The 26,100-nt window shown below is 44.2% G+C and overlaps 1 pseudogene; it reads right to left on the reverse strand.

Moving 5' to 3' along the window:
• Positions 1-18,679: 18,679 nt before the first annotated feature.
• LOC133754121 (zinc finger protein 628-like) lies at positions 18,680-20,382 on the reverse strand (annotated as a pseudogene).
• Between the last annotated feature and the right edge of the window lie 5,718 nt (positions 20,383-26,100).

Below are 26,100 nucleotides of genomic sequence, written 5' to 3' on the forward strand. Positions count from 1 at the left end.
TAATCCACCATTGTGATATCATAAATTTTTAAAAAGTTACCACGGGTGTGATGTTACATTTTTGGGCAATTTACATATGAGTGTAAATTTTAAAGAACATAACAAGAACAATGTTACAGAAAACTTGAGTGTAAATCATGTTTAAAATAACATACAATTTTGAAAGCTATCAGGGGTTTCTGGATCTTTCAATGGCCAGTTATAGCAGATCTTTTCATACAATGAACATCTGTTTGCAATATAAGTGATATCTAATTTATCTCCTGAATGAGTTTCTTTTAACTTAAAGCTATCCCAAAGTAAGATATCCTTATAGATACATGAGAATATCCTAGGAAGGAGTGTGTCTATGTGAATCCCTAAACTAAATAGGCAACATGCTGCTGGGTTCCCAAACAGTATAGTCTACCTGGGTTATAAGGTTCAAGATGACCAGCAATATAATTCTGGACTTCATGCTTTTACAGCTCAGAATGCTTGGGGTGAGGTTATGAAATATGCCTATTGGACCATTTCTGTGTGGATCCTAAGCACACTAAAGTTTGAAAATCACTATCCTTGAAGATTTTTGTGCCCTGTCTTATTATTTATCAACATTGATCTATATGAAGTCATAGGTTGTTTTCCTCTATGGCCAAGACAGTGGCATGATTTCAGAACCATGGCAGTAAAATTACCTCATGCAATGCAATTTTCCCAATGTCTATGGAATATGCCTGCCTTTTGAAATGACAGTCATAAAGAGAGAAAAAACTTCTTCCCTTGTTTTAGGAGCTTGGTCTAGCAAAGGCAATGAAATGAAAAAAGAAATGTGAAAAATCTTTAATGGATGCTTTAGGGGTTCTAGAGTATCTTATTTTCTGAGTGAAGCTGAGGCTTACCAGATTACTGCAATGAATGTTTGCATCTCTTCTCACTCATTATATTGCTAAAACAATGACTTCACATGTCAATGAGACTAGAGAGGAAGGTGCATGTATGAAGAGAGCAGAGGGGTAGGAGTTACTACAAGTTACTACTAGTGGAGATATGAGTGCCTTTCCTTCACCCTGGCTCCTCACAAAAACATTAGAGGCCCATCTGCTACACTGTGGAAGCAGGGTGTAGGTGCTGATTCTGCCTGGAGGACTCAAGAAAAACTTTAGGAAGGTGGGATTTGGATGAGATTCTGAAAGATGACCAGGAGTTTCCAAATGCACAAGAGAGGGGTGCTCCAGAGAAAGTGGATGGTGTGAGTGCTTGGGTATGGAGAAATAATTCCATGAGGCAACCAAAGAATGGCAAGAGTCCATTTGTCTTGTTAGAGAATTAAGGCTTAGAGTACTTCATTCAACTTATTTACCACAAAACAGTACTGTGGAGTGTTAAAATGGCAATGATACTTTGGAGAGATGGGAAAATAGTGAAGCAAATGTTTGAGACATGTATGCCAATTTACTGTAAGTCACAACTATTCAGCTCTGGTCTCAGGAATGATAGACGATGAATGGGTGGTCATATGTCAATTAAACTTTTTAAAAAGATTTTATTTATTTATTTGAGTGGTAGAGTTATGGAAAAAGACAGGGAGAGATAGAGAGAAAGGTCTTCCTTCCACTGATTCACTCCCCAAATGACCGCAATGGCCAGAGCTATGCCAATCTGAAGCCAGGAGCCAGGAGCTTCTTCTAAGTTTCCCACATGCTTGGATCATCCTCTGCTGCTCTACTCGGCCATAGCAGAGAGCTGGATTGGAAGAGGAGCAGCCAGGATTAGAAATCTGGCCCAAAAGAGATTAAGGCATCACAGCACTGGCCTCAGCCAATAAAATCTCATGATCATTCAAGTTTGAGTTTCATATAATTTCCATTGATCATGAAATAATATTCTTTTTATTTTTCAGCTTTCAAAATTGTCAAAAAGTTGTTTAAAAATCTATTAATTTGGGCTGATATATTGTACCAGGTTCAACTGAGTCCTGCAATGCCAGGGTTATATATGACATTTATTTTGAAAGCAGTTGCTTCATTTCCAATCCAGCTCCCTCATAAGGCATCTGCAAAAGGATTGGAGAATGGACCAAATACTTGGGTCCATATTACTCTCACATGGAGACCCAGATCATGTTTGAGGCTTTGGCCTGGATCAGCTCTGGCATCTGTGGTCATCTGGGGAATGAATCAGTGGATAGAAAATTCTCTCCCTTTCTCTTTCTCTCTCTCTTTTTCTCTCCTCTTTCCCTCTCTTCCTCACTTCTTGTCTCCCTCTCTCATTCTCCCTATCTTTATGTGTGTGTGTGGGTGTGTGTGTAACTCCATTTATCTGTAATTCTATGTTTCAAATATTTAAAAATATAATAAAATGATTATTATTTGGAAAGGCAGCAAAGAATTTAATAACATAAATTATGTCTAACCCCAAGTGGAAACAGAGGTTCTTCTCTATAGCCAATCACATTGGTCTTTTTTAGCAAAGCATAATGTTAGTAGGAAGCTGGAACAGAAGGCAGGACTTGAGCTCATGAATTCCACATATGGGATGTAGGTTCCCATGTGACATCTTAACCATTGTGTCAAAGCCTCACATTTTCAAGGTCTTTTAGACTTAAAATTCATAGGCAAGGGAGTATGGGCCTGGAACAGGACTATTAGTATGCTCTTCCTTGATTTATGTACTCAAACAAATGACTGCAGTTATAATGTCTTCTTGATCTATGTCCAAATTTAATTGTAATACTGACATGTTTAAAGATACAAGAATTGGCATATTAACTACATAGGGCATTTATTGTTTTTCTTTGTTTTGGCTTTAATGCTGAACTTTTGCTTAGATTATTTTTGAAATAACATTTTTCTGACAGCCTTTGCCATCTTTGTACTTTTAACCTGTTGCTGTTACTACTGTTACATTAATCTCTTATTCAAATTTCATTATCATATTTTGAATTTAGAAAAGAAAGAATAAACTGAATCTGTACCACAGCAATTACATTCACAGAGGAAGATACAGAAATGAGAATCATGAAGGGTTAAAATAGAAAGTTTCTCACTGGTAGGACTATGGATGCCTTATTTCTTCTGCTTATTTGCATTTTCCTGATTCCTAGTATAAACACAGAATATTATTGCTTAAATCAATTGAAGTTTTAGCATAGAAATAATGCTTTCTTCATTTTAAAATACTTTACTTCACCATATCTTAAATAATGAATACTCACAATTCACTTAGGCACATTTTCTAAAGGTTACTAACTGGAGAAGAGAAAAATTTTTTTTTTCAAAATTAGAAGTCAAATAAGGGGCCAGCACCATGGGTCACTTGGTTAATCCTCCACCTGCGGTGCTGGCATCCCATATGGGTCCTGGGTTCTAGTCCCAGTTGCTCCTCTTCCAGTCCAGCTCTCTGCTGTGGCCCGGGATGGCAGTGGAGGATGGCCCAAGTGTTTGGGCCCTGCACCCACATGGGAGACCAGGAAGAAGCACTTGGCTCCTAGCTTCAGATCAGTGTAGCTCCAGCTGTAGTGTCCATTTGAGGGGATGAAACAATGGAAGGAAGACTTTTCTCTCTGTCTCTCTCTCTCTCTCTCACTGTTTAATTCTATCCATCAAAAAAAAAGAAGTCAAATAAATTAGATTCAATAAAATAAAAACAAATTCTTAAATTTGAATTCATTTATCTCACACTTATAAAAAGTACCTATTTTCATTTCATTCTTTAAGTTTAAATGTTTGTGTAATATTAAATGGAATATAAGCTTATATGTGGACAAAATAAAATAAAATATAGATATTGCTGAGAAGGGCACCAGCAAACAAATCAGTAATATCAAAGCAATAGGCAGACAGGAAAGGACTAAGATGAAGAGTTGGGCAGAATATGGATTTTTAAAGCATAACACATAATGTCCAGATGCTTCAAAATTAAGGTTTTAAATAATGGCTAATGGTCATATTTTCATTGAGAATATGTTGGTATAAATTCTGAATGAGGGCAAATGGATACATGGGGTAAGATGTGTAAGATACTAGAGTGGAAAACAAGGATAAAACACACCTGGATTGTGGAAATATATCCAGAATATTTAGAGTAAAAATTGTCAGTACCTACTATAGAATGAATTTATATTAAAGAAAAATACAGAAAGAGTCAGAGTTGTAGTGAAAAGGATTAAACAGCCAAGTCAATGCCATCATCACTTATGGGTGCCAATTCAAGACCTAAGTGACCCACTTCTAGTACAGCTCCCTGCTAATGCACTTGGGAAAATAACAGAAGATGGACCAACTGCTTGGACACAAGGTAGCTGATCCAGAAAAAGCCCTAGTCTCCTGGCTTTGGCCTGGTACATCCCTGGCCATTAGAGCCACTTTGGGAATGCACCAGTGGATGGAAGATCTGTGTCTCTTCCATATCCCTCTGTAACTCTGCCTTTCAAATAAATTTTAAAAAGAAAAAATCAAAGATAAGAAAAAACTAGCATCTGATCATTATTTTATGAATCTTCCCAATGACAAAACTGAAATATTCTCCATGAGCTGTGTAAATTACTTGTAATTGCTTTTCTTTTTCTTTTCACATCTTCCTGCATTAAGGAGATACATTTAGGTATTTGATTTTAAATATCCCGTGTATTTGGTTTTAAATGTCCTGCTTTTTGTATCTCCCAAACTCATGAAGAAATAAGAGAAATCAGTCTTTAGATGGATCAATAATTTCCAATTTATGCCTTATAGTCACTATTCTAGAAGGCAATTGAAAACACCTATAAAATTATTCATTCCACAGGTAGTAAGAGAAGGGAAGAGAGATGAAAAATATCCTATGGTTTATTATTTTGATGAAGACAATATGATTGATTAAGGATGTTGCATTAAGCAGAACACATAAGGTGCAATTGGTAAATGGAGAGTTCTAGAACTAAAATAGATTAGATTTTTACATTATTTTGAAGTAATATTTTACTTCCAATATTTCTTATGAACTATTATTAATTAAGTACAGTGATAGACTGTGTAGATATAGCTTTGCAGATATTATATAAAAATTTTTAGGAGCCAGTGCTGTTTCACAGTGGGTTAATGCCCTGGACTGAAGTGCTGGTATCCCATAAGGGCACCAGTTCTAGTCTTGGCTGCTCCCATTCCAACCCAGCTCTCTGCTGCTATGGCCTGGGAAAGCAGCAGAAATGGCCCAAGGCCTTTTGCCTCTGCACTTATGTGGGAGAACTGGAAGAAGTTCCTGGTTTTGGATCAGCACAGCTCTGTCCGTTGCAGCCAACTGGGGAGTGAATCAGTGGATGGAAGATTTCTCTCTCTCTCTCTCTCTCTCTCTCTCTCTCTCTCTCTCTCTCTCTCTCTCTCCCTTTCTGTGTAACTCTGCCTTGCAAATAAATAATTAAATCTCTTTTTTGACAGAGAGAGAGAGAGAGAGAGAGAGAGAGAGAGAGAGAGAGAGAGAGAGAGAGAAAGGTCTTCCTTCCCTTGGTTCACCCCCCAAATGGTCATTACAGCTGGTGCACTGCACTGCACTGAAGCCAGGAGCCAGGTGCTTTCTCCTGGTCTCTCATGCAGGTGCAGGGTCCAAGTACTTAGGCCATCCTGCACTGCCCTCCCAGGCCACAGCAGAGAGCTGGACTGGAAGAGGAGCAACTGGGACTAGAACCCGATGCCCATATGGAATGCCGGCACCACAGGTGGAGGATTAATCAAGTGAGCCATGGCGCCAGACCCTGGATTTCCTGTTTTGAAAAATATCTGTTCAAGTCCTTGGCCCATCTCTTAACTGGGTTGTTTATTTCGTTACTGTGGAGTTTCTGGATCTCTTTGTAGATTATGGTTATTAATCCTTTATCAGTTGCATAATTTGCAAATATTTTCCCCATTCTATCGGTTGCCTCTTCACTTTCTTGACTGTTTCTTTTAAAATACAGAAACTTCTCAATTTGATGTAATCCCTATTGTTAATTTTGGCTTTGACTGCCTGTGCCTCTGGGGTTTTTTCAAGAAGTCTTTGCCTCTGCCAATATACTGCAGGGTTTCTCCAATGTTCTCTAACAATTTGATGGTGTAGGGATATAGATTTAGATCTTTAATCTGTGTTGAGTGCATTATTATGTAAGAGGTAATGTAGGGGTTTTACTTCATATTTCTGCATGTCGAAATCTAGTTTTCCCAGCACCATTTATTGAATAGACTGTCCTTGCTCCAGGGATTAGCCTTAGCTTCTTGATCAAATATAAGTTGGTTATAGATGTTTGTATTAATTTCTGACATTTCTGTTGTGTTCTATTGGTCTATCCATTTATTTTTGTACCAGTTTCAGGCTGTTTTGATTATAACCACCCTGTAGTATGTATTGAAATCTGGTATTGCAATGCCTCTGGCTTTGCTTTTGTTGTATATGATTGGTTTCACTATTTTGAGTCTCCTGTGTTTCCATATGAACATCAGCATCATTTTTTTCTAGATCTGAGAAGAATGCCTTTGGTATTTTGAATGGTATCTCACTGACTCTGTAAATTGGTTTTGGAAGAATGTGCATTTCAATGATATTAATTCTTCCAAGTCATGAATATGGAAGATTTTTTCCATTATTTGTGTCTTCTTCTACTTCATTCTTTAATGTTTTATAAGTTTTATCATAGAAATCTTTAACATATATTGATGGTGTTGTGAAATGTCATGCCTGTTTAAAACTCTACCAGGCATTTTCAAGAGAATTATAATAAATATGCAAAGAACACTTAACCATGGTAATATGTTTCCCCCCCAAGTGTAACTTGAACTCTAGGAATTGTGTGATCACAATTTAGGTTAATCATTTTGAAACCTATGTAAGGTTTGTGGATACCACATCATTAACTCAGTTGGTTAATCGTGTTTCTATAATGGCTATTGAAATGCAAAAATGTGAATGCTTGTATTTAACTTTTTCAGATCTAATATTTACAAAATATACATGAAACAATTCACTTAAAGAAGCTCATTTGTACTTGCAGTGGGTTTAAATAAAATGAAGGAATCCTAAAGCCCAAAGTTGCAGAATCATTTTTTTATGAAATTAACTCTAGGGCCTGTCCCATGGGGATGTTAGAAATGTGTATCATAGCTCCCTACTCAAGTCAGTGGGAGGCAGAGCCCAATCCTGAGCATGAATGGAGCCTCCAGCTAATGACAGGATGAGTGGAATATGTTCTGAGTGGGTGGTAGTGAAGCAGCCATGTAACAGTAACAGTGTGCAAGCCTGAGACATGGCCATGGCTAACACTAAAGATGATGACTATCAATCAGAGCTGGACTAGAAATAGGTAGTGGATCAACCCAAGGGCAAGCTATACCTGGCCTCTTCCAGTGACAACCCAATTCCTCCATCCTTTCCTAAGGAAGCAGTGTTGGGCAAAGATCTCTGGAGCTGTACTTAGACACTGTGGGGTAGGGCAGGCATGCTATAGAGGCTGAGGCTGGAGAGTAGGTGGTAGTTCACCTGAGGAACAAAGCTTTTTTCCACAAGGCAATGGAACACCTGGTTGTGCATTTTATTTAGTTTTATTATTTTTATTTTTTTGACAGGCAGAGTTAGTGAGAGAGAGACAGAGAAAAAATTCTTCTTTCTGTTGGTTCACCCCCCAGATGGCCACTACGGCAAGTGCAGGTGCTTCCTCCCCATCTCCCATGCATGTGCAGGGCCCAAGCACTTGGGCCATCCTCCACTGCCTTCCAGAGACATAGTAGAGAGCTGGACTGGAAGAGGAGCAACCAGGACAGAACCAGCACCCCAACTGGGACTAGAACCTGGAGTCCTGGTGCCGCAGGTGGAGGATTAACCTAGTGAGCTGCAGCACCGGCCATGATCGTGCATTTTCAAAACATCTTTGACCTACCCAAATTGAGGACTGTTTTCTGCCTCATATTCTGAGCTCTGTTCAGCCTTTTCCAGCAGTTTGAGTTGTTTCTCCCTCTCCAATTAATCCTCAACTCCCCATTAATGAGATCTTATCATGAGGTAGACTATCAATTATCTACCCTTAATTCATTACAAAAATCATATATTTAACATCAAGCATATTATACAAAGCAGTTTCTTCTAAGCCACTGAATTTAAGATTTTCAAAATGCTAAGATACATTTTCATTACCAAGCTTTTTGCAGGCCCAACATTCCCTCACAGCCCTGATCCCCCACATATACACCAAAAATATTGGCCCTCTGGGAATAATCATCCCTTGAGCTCAACATGTATTAGAACCCATTTCTTCCTGAGAATGGCAATAACATAGTTTCCTAAGGAATCAAGAAGCCATTAGTCCTGATAAGTCTTCTCTGTGACTATCCATGACAATTTGTTACTTGACAGAATTCCTACTCAGTGATAACTGTGCTGAGGCAAACAGCATGGAGGACGGAAGAGGACCTATTAGAATACACTAATGAGTATGGTGAATTAGCAAATGCTTACAATCTAAAAGAAATAGCAGCTATCTAGCTACAGTCAATAGTCATCCCCAGGGATTATGGATCCAGCATGGCCAGACCCCTTATTTTGAAATATGTATTTGTTTAGGGGCTGGTGCTGTGGTGCAGCAGGTTAAAGCCCTGGCCTGCAGTGTTGGCATCCCATATGGGTGCCGGTTCTAGTCCCGGCTGCTCCTCTTCCAATCCAATGCTCTGTTGTGGCCTGAGAAAACAGTAGAAGATGGCCAGAGTGCTTGGGGCCCTGCACCCACTTGGGAGACCTGGAGGAAGCTCCTGGATCCTGGCTTCAGATCAGTGCAGCTCCAGTTGTTGTGGCCATTTGAGGAGTGAACCAGCACATGGAAGACCTCTCTCTCTCTCTGTCTCTACCTCTCTCTGTAACTCTGTATTTCAAATAAATAAAATAAATCATTAAAAAAAGATGTATTTATTTGAAAGGCAGTTGCAGATACAAAAGTTGAGGCATGGAGGAAAAAACTTCTATCCACCAGTTCTCTCCACAAATGTCTATAATAGTCTGGGCCCAGCCTGGCCAATGCCAGGAACAAAGAATTCCATCCGAGTCTCTCAGCTGCATGGCAGTGACTCAAGTACTTGACCATCTTTGCTGCCTCCAAGAGTGTACACTAGCAGGAATCTGGATCAGAATTAGAGGTGGGATTCCAAACCAAGCAATCTGATACAGGATGTGGAAGCCTCAAGTAACCACTTAACTCACTGAATCATAATATTCATACTAAAACCCCATTGTTAAACCTGCAATTTAATATGAACGTTCCAATGTTTGAATGTGCAGGTAAAACTCAACATTTCTGCAAAGCAAATAAAATAAATGGGTAGCTCATGGTTCTAGTATTTATGTATTTTTTTTCTTTTTTTATTTTATTTATTTTTATTTTTTTGACAGGCAGAATGGACAGTGAGAGACAGAGACAGAGAGAAAGGTCTTCCTTTTGCCGTTGGTTCACCCTCCAATGGCCGCCTCGGTAGCGCGCTGCGGCTGGCGCACCGCGCTGATCCGATGGCAGGAGCCAGGTGTTTATCCTGGTCTCCCATGCGGGTGCAGGGCCCAAGCACTTGGGCCATCCTCCACTGCACTCCCTGGCCACAGCAGAGAGCTGGCCTGGAAGAGGGGCAACCAGGACAGGATCGGTGCCCCGACCGGGACTAGAACCCAGTGTGCCGGCGCTGCTAGGCGGAGGATTAGCCTATTGAGCTGCGGTGCCGGCCTGTATTTATTTTTAAATTTTATTTATATATTTATTTTTTGAAAGGCAGAGTTAGATATTGAGAAAGAGAGAGACAGAGAGAAAGGTCTTCCTTCCATTGGTTCACCCCCAAAATGGCCACCACGGCCGGTGCACTGTGCTCATCTGAAGCCAGAAACCAGGTGCTTCCTCCTGGTCTCCCATGTGGGTGCGAGGCCCAAGCACTTGGGCCATCCTCTACTGCATTCCAGGGCCACAGCAGAGAGCTGGATTGGAAGAGGATCAACCGGGAGAGAACTGGCTCTCCAACCGGGACTAGAACCCGGGGTGCCAGCGCTGCAGGTGGAGGAGTAGCCCAGTAAGCTCTGGCACCGGCTGATTCTATTGTTTAATTGCTTATTATTTTTTTAATAAAAAGAATCAGCTAGGTGGATACTCAAAAGATGTGAAATAATTCTATTGGAAAAATAACTGAACTCTCATGTGTATTGTAGCACTGTTCACAATAGCAAGATATGGAATAAACAAAAATGTCTATCACCAGATGAATGCATAAGGAAAATATAGTATATATTCACAATGGAATATTATTTGATCATAAATGGAATAAAATTCTATCATTTTCAGCAAAATGGAGGGACTTGGAAAACACGGTATTAATTAAATAGTTGAAACACACAGAAAGACAAATACTGCATTTTCTCTTACAGGTGTAGAATATAAAAAAAAAATCAATCTGACACATAATAATGATGACTGTAGAATGCTAAGTATGTGTGGAAAATTAGAAGGAAATTGAATAATGGGCACCAAATCACAAGTTGAAGGAACATGTTCCTAGTGTTACCTAACAGAGTGGGGTGACAATAGTTCATAATAAACTATTAGATATTCTCTGAGCAAAAAGAGAAGTTATCATAGACTGCAATCCTAAACAAGGGAAATGTGAAAAAATGTTTATATCTCTGATTTTACCAGTGCACACGGTTACCTTTGCTGAATTATAACATTATACCTTATAAATATATACAGTTATTGCTGAAGTAATTTTAATTCTTTTTTGATAGGCAGAGTGGACAGTGGGAGAGAGAGAGACAGAGTGAAAGGTCTTCCTTTATCATTGGTTCACCCTCCAATGGCCACTGCAGCACACCGCGTTGATCTGAAGCCAGGAGCCAGGTGCTTCTCCTGGTCTCCTATGCGGGTACAGGGCCCAAGGGCTTGGGCCATCCTCCACTACACTCCTGGGCCACAGCAGAGAGCTGGACTGGAAGAGGGGCAACGGAGACAGAATCCGGTGCCCCGACTGGGACTAGAACACTGTGTGCTGGTGCTGCAGGCAGAGGATTAGCCTATTGAGCTGCAGCGCTGGCCTATTTTAATTTTTAAGATGGAAAAACTAACCTCATGTTCCCTTATTCTACCATGTCTCATAAATAAATATAATTACAATATTTTAAAATATTATTCTAAAATCATTTTTACAGATTTTATTATTTTTATTTGTAAGGTAGGGTGAGGGAGAAATGAAAAGTCTGTCATCCATTTGCTCACTCACTAAAAGTGTATATTGGCCAGACATGTGATAAGAGATGTGATAAGGGAGCCAAGAGCTCCCATAGGGTCTCCTATATGGGTACAGGGACCCAATCATTTGGGCCATCTTCTACTGCCTTCCCAGGCCATAGCAAAGAGCTGCATTATAAGAGGAGCAGCCAGGACATCAACTGGCATCCATATGGGATGCCAATATTACAGGAGGTGCCTTAGCCCACTATGCCACAGTGCTGGCCCCTCTGAAATATTTTTAAAAGGATGTTCCATTTGAGTAAATAGACAAGTTAAAAATTAAAAAGTGGTCACTTGTCCTAGCAGTTGATGTGCCTGCATTCCATGGTGGAAGGTTGAGTTTAATTCTCACTCTAGCCCCTGACTTCAGTTTCCTGCTAAGGCACCCTCTGAGCAGCAGCAAGTGATGACTCAACTAGGGTACCTGGATTGACTTCTCATCTGGGCCAATCCTCATCTGGACTATAGTAGGCACTTGAGGAGTCAGCATGTTTCTGGGCGATATCTACCTCTCTTTCTATTTGTATCCATTGATTTTTTTTTCTCTCTGTCTCTCTTCCTTTGGGACAAAATATAATTGATGAAATACTAACAATTTTTACTTTGATTCCACAAGAAAAATCTTGTGCCGATATTTTTGGACATACAGATCTTTTTAAAAATAAAAATAAATAAAGAAATTATATGGAAACTACTTTGCCACATAAAATTAAGAAACTATGTGATACAACCATACAAGGAATTAACAAAGAAACAATAAAGCAGGAATAACCTTTCCTGGTGATAATGAAAACATTCATATAAATGATTGGGAGTATTCATTGCTTCCACATTTCTAAGATGTAGTTAGACAAAATGTATAAAAATGCTACAAATAATATTTTCAGAGTAAGCACTTATTCTAGCAATTAACACATGAGTTTGAGTTCCAGCTCCACTCTGACATGTAGCTTCCTGCTAAAGAATTCTGTTGGAAAGTGGCAAGTGATGGCTCTAAAACCAGGTTTCTACAACCATGTAGGAGACCTGGACTGAGTTCTAAGCTCTCAGTTTAGTTGTGGTCCAGCTCTGATTATTATGGACATTTCATAAGAGAATCAGCAGATGTTGCTCTCTGTGTTCTTCTCTATTTGTCTCTCAACATATAAATTTTAAAATAATATAACTGTTGACCTATTGAAACAATAGGCTTTATTCTCACAAGGTTATTTGACATACTATTATATATATATTTAAACTTCACCTGCATGAGTGATTATTTTTGAATTTTATTGCATCAAGTGTATTTAAATACACCCTTTATTACATCACATACTAGAAGCAGGGGAAATGTGCAGAGACTAATTCAGTTATCCAAGCTTCACAAGAAGTCTTTGTAGAGCCCGGTTTATGGAGGGGAAAACTCAAGCACCCCTGAATCCAGCAGCAATGGAGAAAGGCAAAAAGCACTGCATGAAAGAGAGCCCACCTGAGAAAAAGTAAGCAACACACTGAGGGGGCTGTGACAGTAGCCTCTCTCACCTCCAATAAGGTTGTCTATCACCGTGTAAAAGAGTTTCATGGGGACCTGATGTGAGCTGTGATCACAAGTTTGCTTGCATCATCTCAAGGCCAAAGAACTCCAAATCAAGGTACCAGCTAGGAAGAACCTCAAGAAGGTGGTTGTGGACTTGTCAGAGCAAGATGCGGAAATGGCTGAATCAAAAAGGTGTGGAAACTGGGGCCTGGAGACCAACCTTCAACAGCTGCTGCAGAGGTGATCTGTGAGGGAGGCCTTTGAGTGCTCGAAGGCCTTGTGGCTTCTGGATACAATCCATTCAACTGACCCAAGTGGTGCTGGAGCCCCAATCTGTAGTTACCAACAATGGCTCTGCTAGGACTATGGTTCTCAAATGCTGCCATGTGAAGCTCAATGAAATGGCACACCTGTTACAGCCCCATTCTGCAGATGCCTGGATGCTGATGCACTGGCTCCATAGGGTAGGGAGTAGAGCAGCATGATGTCACCCACTTGGAACCCTAACACAGTGCTGCCCTTTCATGGAGGCAGGCTTGCAGGCTGTGAGTGAAGGAACACTGCTGTGCCTGACCTGAACCAACATGATGGTGCTGGTGGGGAGCAGCTGAGAGACCTGCTGTAGCAAGTGAATGGCCATGGCTCTCAAGTGTGGCCCTGCCACAAAATGTCCCTGAGGTTCATACTGCATAACCTGAACTTCCAGGCCAGCTGCAGCCAGCACTCCATGATGCCACTGCTGATGTAAGGGCCAACTTCTATCAATGTGTGTTTGTTGGAGTGTTAATCAGCAAGGCCAATAACAAGTTCAAGGCCTGGGCATGCAAGCAGGCACTGGTGTTCCAGTACATTGGTGTGGGATTCTACCTTCAGTGCATCAGCAAGGCAACAGGAGCCCCTGACAGTTGGCTCATGTTCTCTGCAGTCTGTGGTCCCTCTGTGACCCTGACCACTGAGTATGAGCATTGTGGGCAGGAACACCAATTTGGAGGCCCCCTGTCAGAAGAGCCTCTCCACAAACTGGACTGTGTGGGCTCTGTCCTTGGGGCTGTGAGCACCAGTTCCAGATACTTTGGCACCTCAGAGCAGGTATGTAGTATCGTTGGCATCGTTACTGGGGAACTCCCAGATGATCCTCTCACTACACACTGCGTGGGATAAACAGCACTCTCCTGTGTCAGCATGACCAGCCTCTGCAGCTACACTCTGCCTTCCTCCACATGGGCTTCCAGTCTTGCTCTCACAAGATGTAAGAACACAGTCAGGGTGAATGCCACTGCCTTGTCTCTCTGGAACCTTCTGGGAGGAGTTTCTTGGAAAATGGTGTTGACTATTAAAGACCAACCATGTCTTGTGCATTCTTAGCCTGTAGCCCAAGCTGCAGGCCAACTTCACAATCTCAACCCAGCTCCCAGCAGCAAGGACTCCAGGCCAACAGAGAGGCCAACTCAGGTCCCGGGTCATACACCCAGTCAGGGGCAAAACAGCAGGAGAAGCAATGGAGGACAGACACAGCCTGTACCAGAATAAGCAGAAGGAGCCCCTAGAGGACCCCACACAGTAGGTGGCCAGGTTCAAGATGATTCCTCCACAAGAACATGTGTCCATGGGGACCAATGCTGCTATTCCTACAGCTCCCACAGCCTACAGCTTCCACTGATGTAGCCACCACTGACTTCCCAGAGCCTCCCTATCATAACCCCCTGGGGCTGGGGCCGACAGCATGCCAGGCACAGACTGTGGTGATAAAGAGATGAGGCCTTAAAAATTTAGAAGCAGATTAAATGTCAAGGATTAATTAAATAATAATATTACCAATTCAATAAAAAACTTTGATGTTCTTCATAACATGTTGGTTTAATTAATTTTTTACATTAATTAATTAACTAATTAATTAATTAATTTTTATATTAATTTTTATATCTAATGCAGGGGCCAGAGCTGTGGCGTAGTGGGTAGAGCCATGTGCCAGCATCCCTTATGGGCACTGGTTCGAGTCCAGGCTGCTCCTCTTCTGATCCAGTTCTCTTCTTTGGCCTGGGAGAACAGTAGAGGATGGTCTAAGTCCTTGGGCTGCTGTACCTGCATGAGAGACCTGAAGAAGCTCCTGGCTCCTAGCTCAGATAGGCCTCACTCCAGCTGTACAGCCATCTGGAGAGAAAATCAGCAGATGGGAAACCTCTCTCTCTCTCTCTCTCTCTGTCTCTCTCTTTCTGCCTCTATGTAATTCTGCCTTGAAAGAAAGAAGGGAAGAAAGAAAGAAAGAAAGAAAGAAAGAAAGAAAGAAAGAAAGAAAGAAAGAAAGAGAGAGAGAAAGAGAGAGAGAGAGAAAGAAAGAAAGAAAAGAAGGAAGGAAGGGAGGGAGGGAGGGAGGGAGGGAGGGAGGGAGGGAGGGAGGGAGGGAGGAAGGAAGGGAGGAAGACTTTCTGAAAGTCATTGAATTGTAGTATGTGCGTTTGTGAAGGAGGGGGTGCCTGTGTGGTATTTAAAAAAAATCTAATGCCAATGCTTCTATTTAACTTAGATCCATTTAATAGGAGATAAAAAAAGACTCAAAGTTCAGTTCTAATGACTGCTAACATGTTAGTAATGTATCTTTCCCGGCTGCTCCACTTCTGATCCAGCTCTCTGCTGAGGTCTGGGAAAGCAGTGGAAGATGGCCCAAGTACTTGGGGCCCTGCACTCACATGGGAGACCCAGAGGAGGCTCCTGGCTCCTGGCTCTTGGCTACTGGCTTTGGATCAGCGCAGCTCCAGCTGTTGCAGCCAACTGGGGAGTGGACCAGCAGATGGACCTTTCTCTCTCTCTCTGACTTTCAAATAAATAAATAATTTTTAAAAAGATAATATATCTTTCCAGAGTGATTTCTAAATTCCTATCAGCATGGTACAGGAATGTGTATGCCTGAACTGTCTTTTTTCCTCTACATCATCCCTCCCTTCCTCCATCCTCTTTTCTTTCATTATAGATTAAACAATATTGATATCATGATTAATTTTATAGTATGGTCCTATACTAGGTGAGAAATCTGACTACCAATTATCACTCTTGATTCTTGATATTATGTAATTACTTATTCATGTATATACATAATTCAGATTATCAAACATAAATTTAAAATTTTTATAATATATATTTGCTTTAATGTATGTTCTATACTTACAGACATTTTAGTGCCTATATTAGCTTCAGATATGTTAAAACACAAAAATATGCTCCAGTTTATAAGTAACTTGACAGCTGTCTAGAATTGGTCATTTTCTCATATTTCCTTGCTCTTTTTAAGCCTCAAAACCCTTTTGAAAAAAAATTATCTTCTACAGAATGCAGACATTCATGTTTTTCAGAAAATACTATAATTCTTTGCTAAACTCCTGTTTATTGTTTAATGTTATTGCCTTCACATATGAACAGAGAAAATTATGAAGGACAAAAGTACTATGTTGTGATAGGGACTCATGTTTTTCTTTTTGCTTGTTTGTGGGAATGAGCATCAGGACAAGGTTCAGGAGAGACAATATCACTGTACCTCCCTGAAAACTAATGCAGCTCAACAAATAAAACACTAGATGAACAAGTGAATATTCATTGAGTGGCAAAGTGTGTTTTCAAATTATAAAATCGGTAACAGTTTCACATTTCACAAATGAAATATTTTAATATGTTAAATTATATTAATTGGTTAATGTAATTTATTTAAATAATTAACAATAATTTAAACTGAGATATGCAATAAGTTTTCTCCCATTTTTGGATGTACACTTCTTGTTCACTTTTTCATTTAATAATAATTTTAAAGTATGGATTACTCTAGATACCAGAGATATAATTTTATCCTTTCTATAGAATGATTAATAAAAAAGTTTAAATCAATAGTTTAATTAAGGGGCCACCATTGCAGTATTGCAAGTTAAGCTGCCACCAGTGACACTGGCATCTCATATCAACACTGGTTTGAGTTCTGGGTTTTCCACTTTTGATCCACTTCCCTGCTAATTCACCTGAGAAAGCACTGGAAGATGGACAAATTGCTTGGGATCCTGACACCCATATGAAAGCCCTGGTTTGGGTGTGAAGCCCCTGGCTTAGGCCTCACCTGGTCCCATTCATTGTAGTCATTTTGGGAGTGAAACAGTGGATAGAAGATCTATTTTTCCCCACCCTCTATCCCTGTACCTCTTTGCCTTTCTCCCTCCCTTCCTCATTTCCTCTTTCATCCCTCTTTACATTTGCCTTTCAAGTAATAAAACAAGTGCTTTTTTTTTTTATTGTAAGCAAGGTAGCAAGGTTTAATGAGGTAGAGCACCCATCAGAACAGATGGGACAGAATCTGAGGGAGAGTGCCCAGGCGATTAGATGGGGAATGGTTTAATGGAGAGAACACAAGTGACAAGCAAGGTGGGCAGCTATTCAGGAATGTCTTAAACTTTTGGAGTTGAAATTCAAGTTTTAAAAATTCTACCTAGGGGCCAGCACGATGGCTCACTTGGCTAATCCTCTTCCTGTGGTGCTGGCATCCCATATGGGCACTGGGTTCTAGTCCTGGTTGCTCCTTTTGCAATCCAGCTCTGTGCTGTGGCCCTGGAAGGCAGTGGAGGATGGGCCAAGTGCTATGGCCCTGCACCCACACAGGAGATCAGGAGGAAGCACCTGGCTCCTGGCTTTGGATTGAAGCAGTGCCAGCTGTGGCAGCTATTTGTGGGGGTGAACCAAGGGAAGAAAGACCTTTCTCTCTGTTTCTCTCTCTCTCTCTCTCTCTCAGTCTAACTCTATCTGCCAAATAAAAATAAAAATAAAAATAAAAAAACTCTACTTAAATTATCTTTTATAAATGATGGTTAGGATTTCAAAACATGCTCCACAAAAGGTATTTCTGTATTCCTCTATCTTTTTTCACTAACAACTTGGAACTTTTTTTATGAACATCCCATAATGAATGACAGCAAATTTGTCCAGTTTTGATCTTTGAAGATGATTATTTATGACTGACAACAGTCAAATAAAAATATATTTATAAACTGAGCCAATTCAGCTTAATCCTTTAGTGACTTTTAGTTTCATGTGCATTTTGTCCATATACAACTTACATCAACAATTAACTGAATGATTTTTCACTTAAGAAGTTATGGATACTGATTACAAACATAAAGTACAGTTTTGTTAATATGTAGGAGATTACAAAAGACAGGAGTAAAAAATTACAGGAGAAAGAAATAATTTACTTATTTCCATCACCCCAGTGTTGTTTAAAGAATTAACACTTACAGTTAGTACTGCCTAATGTGTATCCTGCGACATATATAAAAACACACTTCCCAAATGAGTTTTCGAATAATTTTATATGGAATTTAAAAAGTCAATTTCCAATGGTAATTTTAATAAGTACTCATAGCTTTTTAAAAGTGATATTATAGCATTCTATTTTCCAAAAACTGTTATAAAACTAATTTACCTCAAAAATATTCGGTGTAGAGTTTGCATTTCAAACAATGGACTTCTCTTTTTCCAGAGCTATTCAATTCAGAGCACAAAATATTACTGTTATTATTTAAAAAACTGGATATCAAAATATCTTGAAAATTGTACTTTATGCCAATTTTATTTGTGTGGGTATGACGATTTCAACTTTGAAGATAAATACCAGTTGGTAAATATGCGTTAAATGATTCCACAGATATATAAGTGCATAGTATTTTATTTCTTACCATTACAAACAAAAATTCTGAAAAATGGTCAAAAATTCGATCAACAAGTTGGAAATGGCATTCAAATATTTCTCTCTCTCTCTCTCTCTCTCTCTCTCTCTCTCTCTCTCTCTCTCTCTCTCTCTCTCTCTCTTTTTAGAGATCCGTGGTCTTTATTAACCAAGCTGGCCGGCAGGCCCTGCAGTCTGCAGGCGGGGTCTGCGTGAGGCGAGCGCGGACACCCGTGGGGCCTCAACACGTGTGCACCAGCTGGACGGAGGGCAGGGTCTGCAGGATCCGGATGGAGGGCAGGGCCTGCGGGGTTATGACTAGGGGCCCAGCTCCTCCGGGACCACTTGTACCATCTGGGCCGGGGAGCGGCGGGGAGCCCGGCGGGGAGCCCTGCGGGGAGCCCGGCGGGGACAGCCACGGGGCGCCGCCGGCGGCGGCGGCGGCGGCGGCGGCGAGCTGCAGCGTGGCTGAGCCTCCCCCGCGCCGCCGCTCTCCAACAGCTCGCTGGCAGGGGCGCTGCGGATGGTGAGAAGCTTCTGCCTGGGCGGGCAGGGAGCAGGGATCTCGACCTCCTGCACGCACAGCGGGGTCTGCTCCTCGTCCGCCCCGCTGAGCAGCAGCACGCTCTGCAGCCCCCCTACCGTCTGCAGCATCTCAAAGAGGACGTCCCGCACCACCCTCGTGCCGGCCTCCGCGTCCCCCGCCTCCCCAAGGCCCGGGCGCGTGAGCAGCTCCTCCGCGTCTCCACGCTGCACCACCAGCAGGTTGGGGGCCTCGGTGGTCACGGCTGCCCCGCTGGAACCCGAGAGCTGGCCCCACGGGCTGCAGCTGCACCATTGTCACTTCCTGGGCCGGCTGCAGCTGAACCCCACTCACTTCCTGCGGCCCTGCGGCCCCGCCCCCTATGTTCTGCAGAACAATCAGGCTCTGCCCTTCCGCACCGGCGCCCGCAACGCTCCCCAGACCCCCTGGGCCTGGCAGCCACAGGACTCCCGACCCCTGACAGGCTTTCCCCACTGGCCGCTCACACTACCTCCCGCGGCCATGCTCGGCTCCAGTGCCAGCGGAGGGCAGCAGGATGAGCTTGGGGAGTGCGGGCGGGGCCGGGAGTGTGGGAGGCTGCAGGCTGCTGGGGATCAGCTGCAGGCCCTGGGCGGTCTGCACTAGGAGAAACGTCTAGCAGTTGGGGGCTGGGGCCGCGCCCCCAGCCACCTCAAGGGAGAGCATGGCCTGGAGGTGCGAGAGCACCTGCAAGTCCTGCGTGGCCAGCGTGGCCGGGCCGGCGGCCAGCGGGGCAGGTGCTGGCCAGCCACGGAGGCTGCGGTGCGGGCAGCGCCGGCTGGGGTGTGCGTCCACATGTGCCCCTGTAGGTAGGCGGCCAAGACATAGCCACGGCCGCACAGCCGGCAGGCGAAGGGGCGCTCCGCCCAGTGTGTACGCTGGTGCAGCAGCAGGTTGGAGGAGTGCGGGAAGGTCTTCTAGCAGAGCGGGCAGCGGAAGGGGCGCTCGCCCGTGTGCACGCAATGGTGCTGCCGCAGGTCAGAGGTCTGGACAAAGCTCTTGCCGCAGACACAGGCATGGGTGGGGGAGCTTGCACGTGGCGGTGGCGCCACAGGCATGACTTGTTGTGGAAGGCCTTGCCCCACTCCCCGCCCGCGTAGGAGCACTCGCCCGAGTGCAGCCGCCTGTGGTACTGGTAGTGGGACGACCACTTGAAGGCCAGGCTGGTGGTACAGCAGCACTGAGGAGCCCTTGAATGCCTTGGGGAGGTCTGTGCACTTGTATGGCATCTCGCCCCTGTGAGTGCACTGGTGGTACAGCAGCCTCCAGGACCAGCCAAAAGATGCGCTGCACTCCCCACACTCATATTGGGCTGCGGGGGCTGCGGGGGCTGCGGGGCCCGGCTTCTCCCTGGCCCCCTCCGTGTTGGAGGCAGGCACCATGCCCCGTGGGAGCTGACCATCACACCTGGCAGAGGGATTCTGGGTCAGCGGCTGGTGCTACACTCAGCCAAAGGCCACACTGGCTGCCTCCCTGGGCCACCCACCCTGCGGGGGGGCCTCCCGTGTGATGTGCGCCCCCAGCAGCCCAGGGTTGCCCAGGAAAAGAGGCTGCTAGTGTCAAAATGGAAACCGCCCGACATACTGGGACAACGGGTCACCCTCGCGATGCTGGCCATGTCCCTGGACTGAGCAGCCTGAGCACTGCTGGCAGGACTGTGCTCCTTGCCCATACAGCCAGGCCTGGTCCTCTGCCGCCCACAGCTCCCTAAAGACCTCACCCACCTGTGCCTCCACATGGGCTGCAGCCCAGCTTCGCCCTAACCCTTCAGTCTGACCACAGCCTCTGCAGGGCCATGGCCTCCAGCCAGTCCCCCTAGCCACCATCACCCTGCCTCCTAGCTCACCCCTTCTTGGAACTCCAATCCCTGGATACCACCAGGTGTGTGGCCCCTGCTGTTATGGGCCCTGTGCAACTGTCCCGCCCCCATTTTCACAGGCCCTTCCCCAGCCTATGCTGGCCCCCAAGGCAGCCCAGCTGGTCCCACTGCACACACCCCCAGCTCTGGCAGTCTCTCTTCTCCCCAGATGCCAGCACCCTGTCCTCTCCTGCTCTAAGCGGGCAACCCCGCCACTGACCTCACTGGCTCCGAGGAAAACACAAGCAATCTGGAGTGGGAGCCCTCAGCTTCCAGCCAGCGCACCAGTGACTCCAAACTCCCAGGGGAACCCTGGCTGTCTATCAACTGGAGGGCAGGTGCTGCCGGCCTCTGGGGTGAGGCCAAGTGTCCTTCTCAACACTGCAGGGTTGCGGGACCACCCCACGCAATGAAGAATGCTGAGACCCCTCCCCCACATGGAGCCCACTGCCCTGTGGGCCTGTGCCCTCGCATTCCCACAAGTCTCCCCCTGGGAGCCGTCTCCACTCCCAGGGCGGCACAGAGAGGACTGCAAACTCACCTGCCAGGCTGTGTCACATGGACTATGACACCTCAGACTTCCCATGCCCAACTCCAACCCCACCCCAGTTTCCTGTGCCCGCTTCAGCCCTGACTCAAACCCGTTCTTCTGTCTGAAGGTGGCAGCCTGGGACTCCAGGCCCTCCTCGCCGCCTCTCTCCTCCTGGCTCTTGGGAGGCGGTCTGCCAGAAGGGTCTCCTGCAGAACCCGGCCACTTCTGGAGGCCCACCTGTGCTACCACCTCCTTTCTAGGAGGCCATGCCAAGCCTCTGCCCCTTCCCTTCCTAACCCCATCTATCTCCAACACAGCGGCTCCAGGGAGGCTGCTCCACTCCGCTGCTCTGAGACCTCCCAGAATTCCCATTTCTGAGCCTGTCCTCTCCCCATGGCCTGTGGCCTCATCCCCTCTGTACCTTCTAAGGCTGTGGGTCACCCCGGCCGCTAGCGTGCTCCCTCCTTGGGGCACTTGCACGCCAGCGTCCCCAGCTCCCACCTCATCCCCAAGTCTTTGCTGACGCTCCTCAGTCTCTGCCCCAGCCTCATCCGTGTCTCCATGGCACTTGTCGCCTTGCGGTTGCTGGACCAGAGTGTCCCGTGGGGCTGTCCCGTGCATGCCGCCAGTACCAACCACACCCCTGCAGCCGGGACCACCACACCGGCTCCAGATGTCACCAGACTGATTCGTGAGGCCTGCTCAACTCTCCTCTACCACCCCCAAGGCCAACTGCAGCAGCCCCTACTGCAGGGCCGCCCCATCGTGCAGAGGACCACCCAGGGTGCGGCCTAGGCCACGGTTTCCCCAGGCCACAGAAATGGGGGCCTGTGTCCAGGGAAAGAATTCCCTTGAAGAATGAATGAATGAGTGAACAAATGAATGAGCACCCCCCCCCCCTTGAAATGGTAGACGAGGCCTCTGCAGGGACCTGCACTTGCCCAGAAGCTGCTGTGCCTCACCAGAGATGGAAGACCTCTCTCTTTGTCTCTCTCTCTGCCTCTCTTGTGTGTAACTTTTGTAATTAAATAAATAAATCTTAAGATTTAAAAAAAGTTGGTGCACGGTTCAATAGGCTAATCCTCTACCTGCAGAGCCCCCACACCGGGTTCTAGTCCCGGTTGGGGTGCCCCCAATTAACTGAGCAGTAATTTTTGTAGTAACTTACACTGGCATCGATTGCTCAAAAATGTGTGTAGCAACTGGTAAACATTTTGGAAAAGAAAAAAGGAATAACAGACACATTTATGCTAGAAATTTCTCATGGAGTGCATGATAAAAACCATTAAAATCATCACACAGTGGTGAGCTAACATTTTATTTCAGAGAGAATTTTGTCCTTATTAGTCAAAGTTTTACCTTTAATAATCAACAAACATTAACAGAATAATTATATGCAAATATTGATTGGTTATCTATATAATAATCCCAGCAATGAGAATACATGTGACTCTTAGTACCATATTCTAGAAAGAAAAGAATTCATTGATATAGCAAAATATCATGGATTTGTGAACCAAAAACATGAGTACTCTAAACTATATAGATTTTTCATATAAAGGAGGATACCATTATATTCATAGAAGTGTATCTATGAACTCATTGAATCTGTTCTTTTTGTATTAATATCACATTAACATGAGAATTGATGAGAATTGTGCTGTAGTGATTATCGTGTTTGCTATGACCTTAAGAATCAGATGCATTAATGAAGTCCTTAGAATGTTCTCATAAAGGCTGGCATTGCACTGTATTGGGTAAAGCCACTGCCTCGGTGCTGGCATCCCATATGCGTGCCAGTTGAAGTCTCAGCTGCCATACTTCTGATCAGCTCCCTGCTAGTGCACCTGAGAATGAAGTAGAAGATGAGCCAAGTATGGCCCAAGGACTTCTCCCTTTCACCCACTGGGAAGACCTGGAAGAACCTGGCTTGGGAGTGGCCTAGTTCCAACTGTTCTGGCCACTTGGGGAGTGAATGTGTGGAGGGAAGAGTCTCCCTCCCCTCCCCTCCTCTCCACTCCTTTCCTTTCTCCTCTCTCCTCTCTCTTCTCTTTCTCTCTAATTCTGGCTTTCAAATAAATATATCTTTAAAAGATGATTCACAAACCTTCTCTGAAGTATGAAATATCCTAGATCTTTATTTTAAAAAAATCTACAGTCAGTTGATGGGAAACATGTTGGAAAGTTAGTGTGAAGGAGCAGGTTTGGGCTTTTTTGGGTCAAATGAGCTTTATCTCACTTCAATAAATGTGTGACTTTGGACACATGAGTCACACTGAGCCTCACTTTCCTTGTTGTTCACTTTTTAAAGTAATATCTATATCAAAGTATTATGAGGGTGTTAAGTTTTGGAAATAACATAAGAAGACCTTAGTGTACACCAGGTTCTTTGTTTGCAGGGTCTTATTGGTCTTAAATTCAGGGCAATGTTGACTTCCCAAAATGAACTGGGAATTACTTCTTTCCATTTTCTTAACCAGTTTGTATAGAATTAGTATTCTGTCTTCCTCAAACATTTGGTAGGTTGTATGAGTGAAGCTGCTTGAATATATACATGTATATGTATGTAATATTAATATTTGTGTGTATACATTAAATGTAATGTAATGAAGAAAGAGTAGATAAGTGAAAGAATATCTCATAAGGTCAAATTGGGAAGTTGGAGATTAACTCGAGAGTGAGGACCAACTGAAACAGCCTGAAATGATTAAACAGAGCTCTGGGTATATGAGATGGAAAACACACACCCCCAGCTGTGTACATGGGTGTCATTCACATTTTCAGATTCAACTAGCTAGACATCAAACTTTTTTAGAAATGTATGTATGAATGTTCCATAGCTCTGTGGTGTGAGGCCTTGTTCCCATGCTGAACTGTTGCCTCCTGCTCTTCCCCAGCCTCCAAACATGCCTGACCCCACCTCACCCTGTCCTACCACAGCACAAGGGGACCTTCATATGTCCCTGTACCCATTGGTGGGGATGCAGAGGTGAGCAAGTAACAAACTCCAGCAGGCCTATGCTTCAATGTACAGATCTCTTCAGATGGCAGTGGTCTACCTGTCCAGAAAGTAAAGATTCCACTGGGGGGCTGGCGCTGTGGCTCACTTGGTTAATCCCCTGCCTGTGACACCAGCATCCCATATGGGCACTGGGTTCCAGTCCCAGTTTCTCCTCTTCCAGTCCAGCTCTCTGCTATGGCCTGGGAATTTGGGCCTCTGCACCTGCATGGGAGACCAGGAAAAAGCACCTGGCTCCTGGCTTCGTATCATCACGGCTCTGGCCATGCAGCCATTTGGGGAGTGAACCAATGGAAGGAAGACCTTTCTCTCTGTCTCTCTCTCTCACTGTCTATAACTCTACCTGTCCGAATAAATAAATTTAAAAAAAAGACGCTACTGGATGACCTTGTGTCATGGGATCATGAGAAGCAGCAGTTAATGGTTCAAGTTCTTGGAACCCTTTTATCCATGTGGTAGACCAGGATTAAGTTCAGGTTCCTGGCTTCAACCTGGCCCCGACCTAGCTGTTATGACCACTTGAGGACTGAAACAGTGGGTGGATTCTCTCTCTCTCTCTAAAATACACACATCTCTCTTTTTAATACACATAAGTAAATATTTTAAAAAAGAAAAACAGGAGCAACACAGTAGAACTATATATAAAGTTTTTCAGCCATATTACTCATTACAAAAACAAATACCCTTAAACATACTAAATATTCTCAGTCTCATTGTCCTGTGAGGCCACTGTTGAAAACACAGTTTGGGGAATGCATGCTGAGCTATGCAGAACTGGCTGATGAGGACCTCTGCATCTTCCTACAGAGGCAGCTGGGGCTTGATTCTGTCAAAGTCACTGATGTCTTTCCCTGACTCAGCAGGCAGGTGTAGGGGCCATGACCCATGGCAACACCTCTGTCGATGACTCTTTCTCATGGCAGCAGGTGACTGAAAATGACTTGGTGTCCTGCAGCACATCCTGGCTAACACATGGAGCCCATGCACAAGATGACATTTCATGTGACTGGGGAAAGAAAAAAGTGAATGGAGCCCTTCATGTGTTGATCCGCAAATATCTCTGGCTTGATTTGACCATAACAAGCATGGTCCTCAGTGGTCCTTGCCTCTGATGGTGTCTTGGGAAGTCACATGGCCAGTATTTCCCCCAATGCCTTGATCATTATGGTCACAGGGTTTTAGGGTAGGGCTTCTGGCCCAGATTAGCCAATGACAAGGGGACTGTAACCAGTCCTCTTTAGGGACACAACAAAGTTCCCTTGGTGAAGCTTAACCCTACCACCAAAGTGGCCAATGGGAGACACACTATCATGGGACCCACAAACCTGATGTGATGTGGTTTCTGGAATTCCTGTCTGCAGCTGCCAGGCTGGCATTGGCCACAAGAGGGAAGCAGTGCCCCAGGGCTCAAGGAAGAGCACCAAGGGTCAGGTTGTGTGTTGCTACCCTCAGCCAGCACGATCTACCACCCTTAGCATCAGCATCTGCAGGGGGCACTGTCCCAGGGTCTCTAATCTTTACAGTCAGCACCTGTGCCCCAGACATGCCCTGGTCAGAACCCTGCTGGGCTTGGGCACATCTCTGAAATGGTCAATGGGGACCTGCTCATTTTGGAGATGGGAAAACAAGCTCCACAGCAAGTCCGGAAAAAGAAGAGAAAGTCCTAGAAGGAAATTGAGGCCAGGGCTGAA

The sequence above is a fragment of the Lepus europaeus genome, chromosome Y (assembly GCF_033115175.1).
Source record: "Lepus europaeus isolate LE1 chromosome Y, mLepTim1.pri, whole genome shotgun sequence".
NCBI classification, from domain to species: Eukaryota; Metazoa; Chordata; class Mammalia; order Lagomorpha; family Leporidae; genus Lepus; species Lepus europaeus.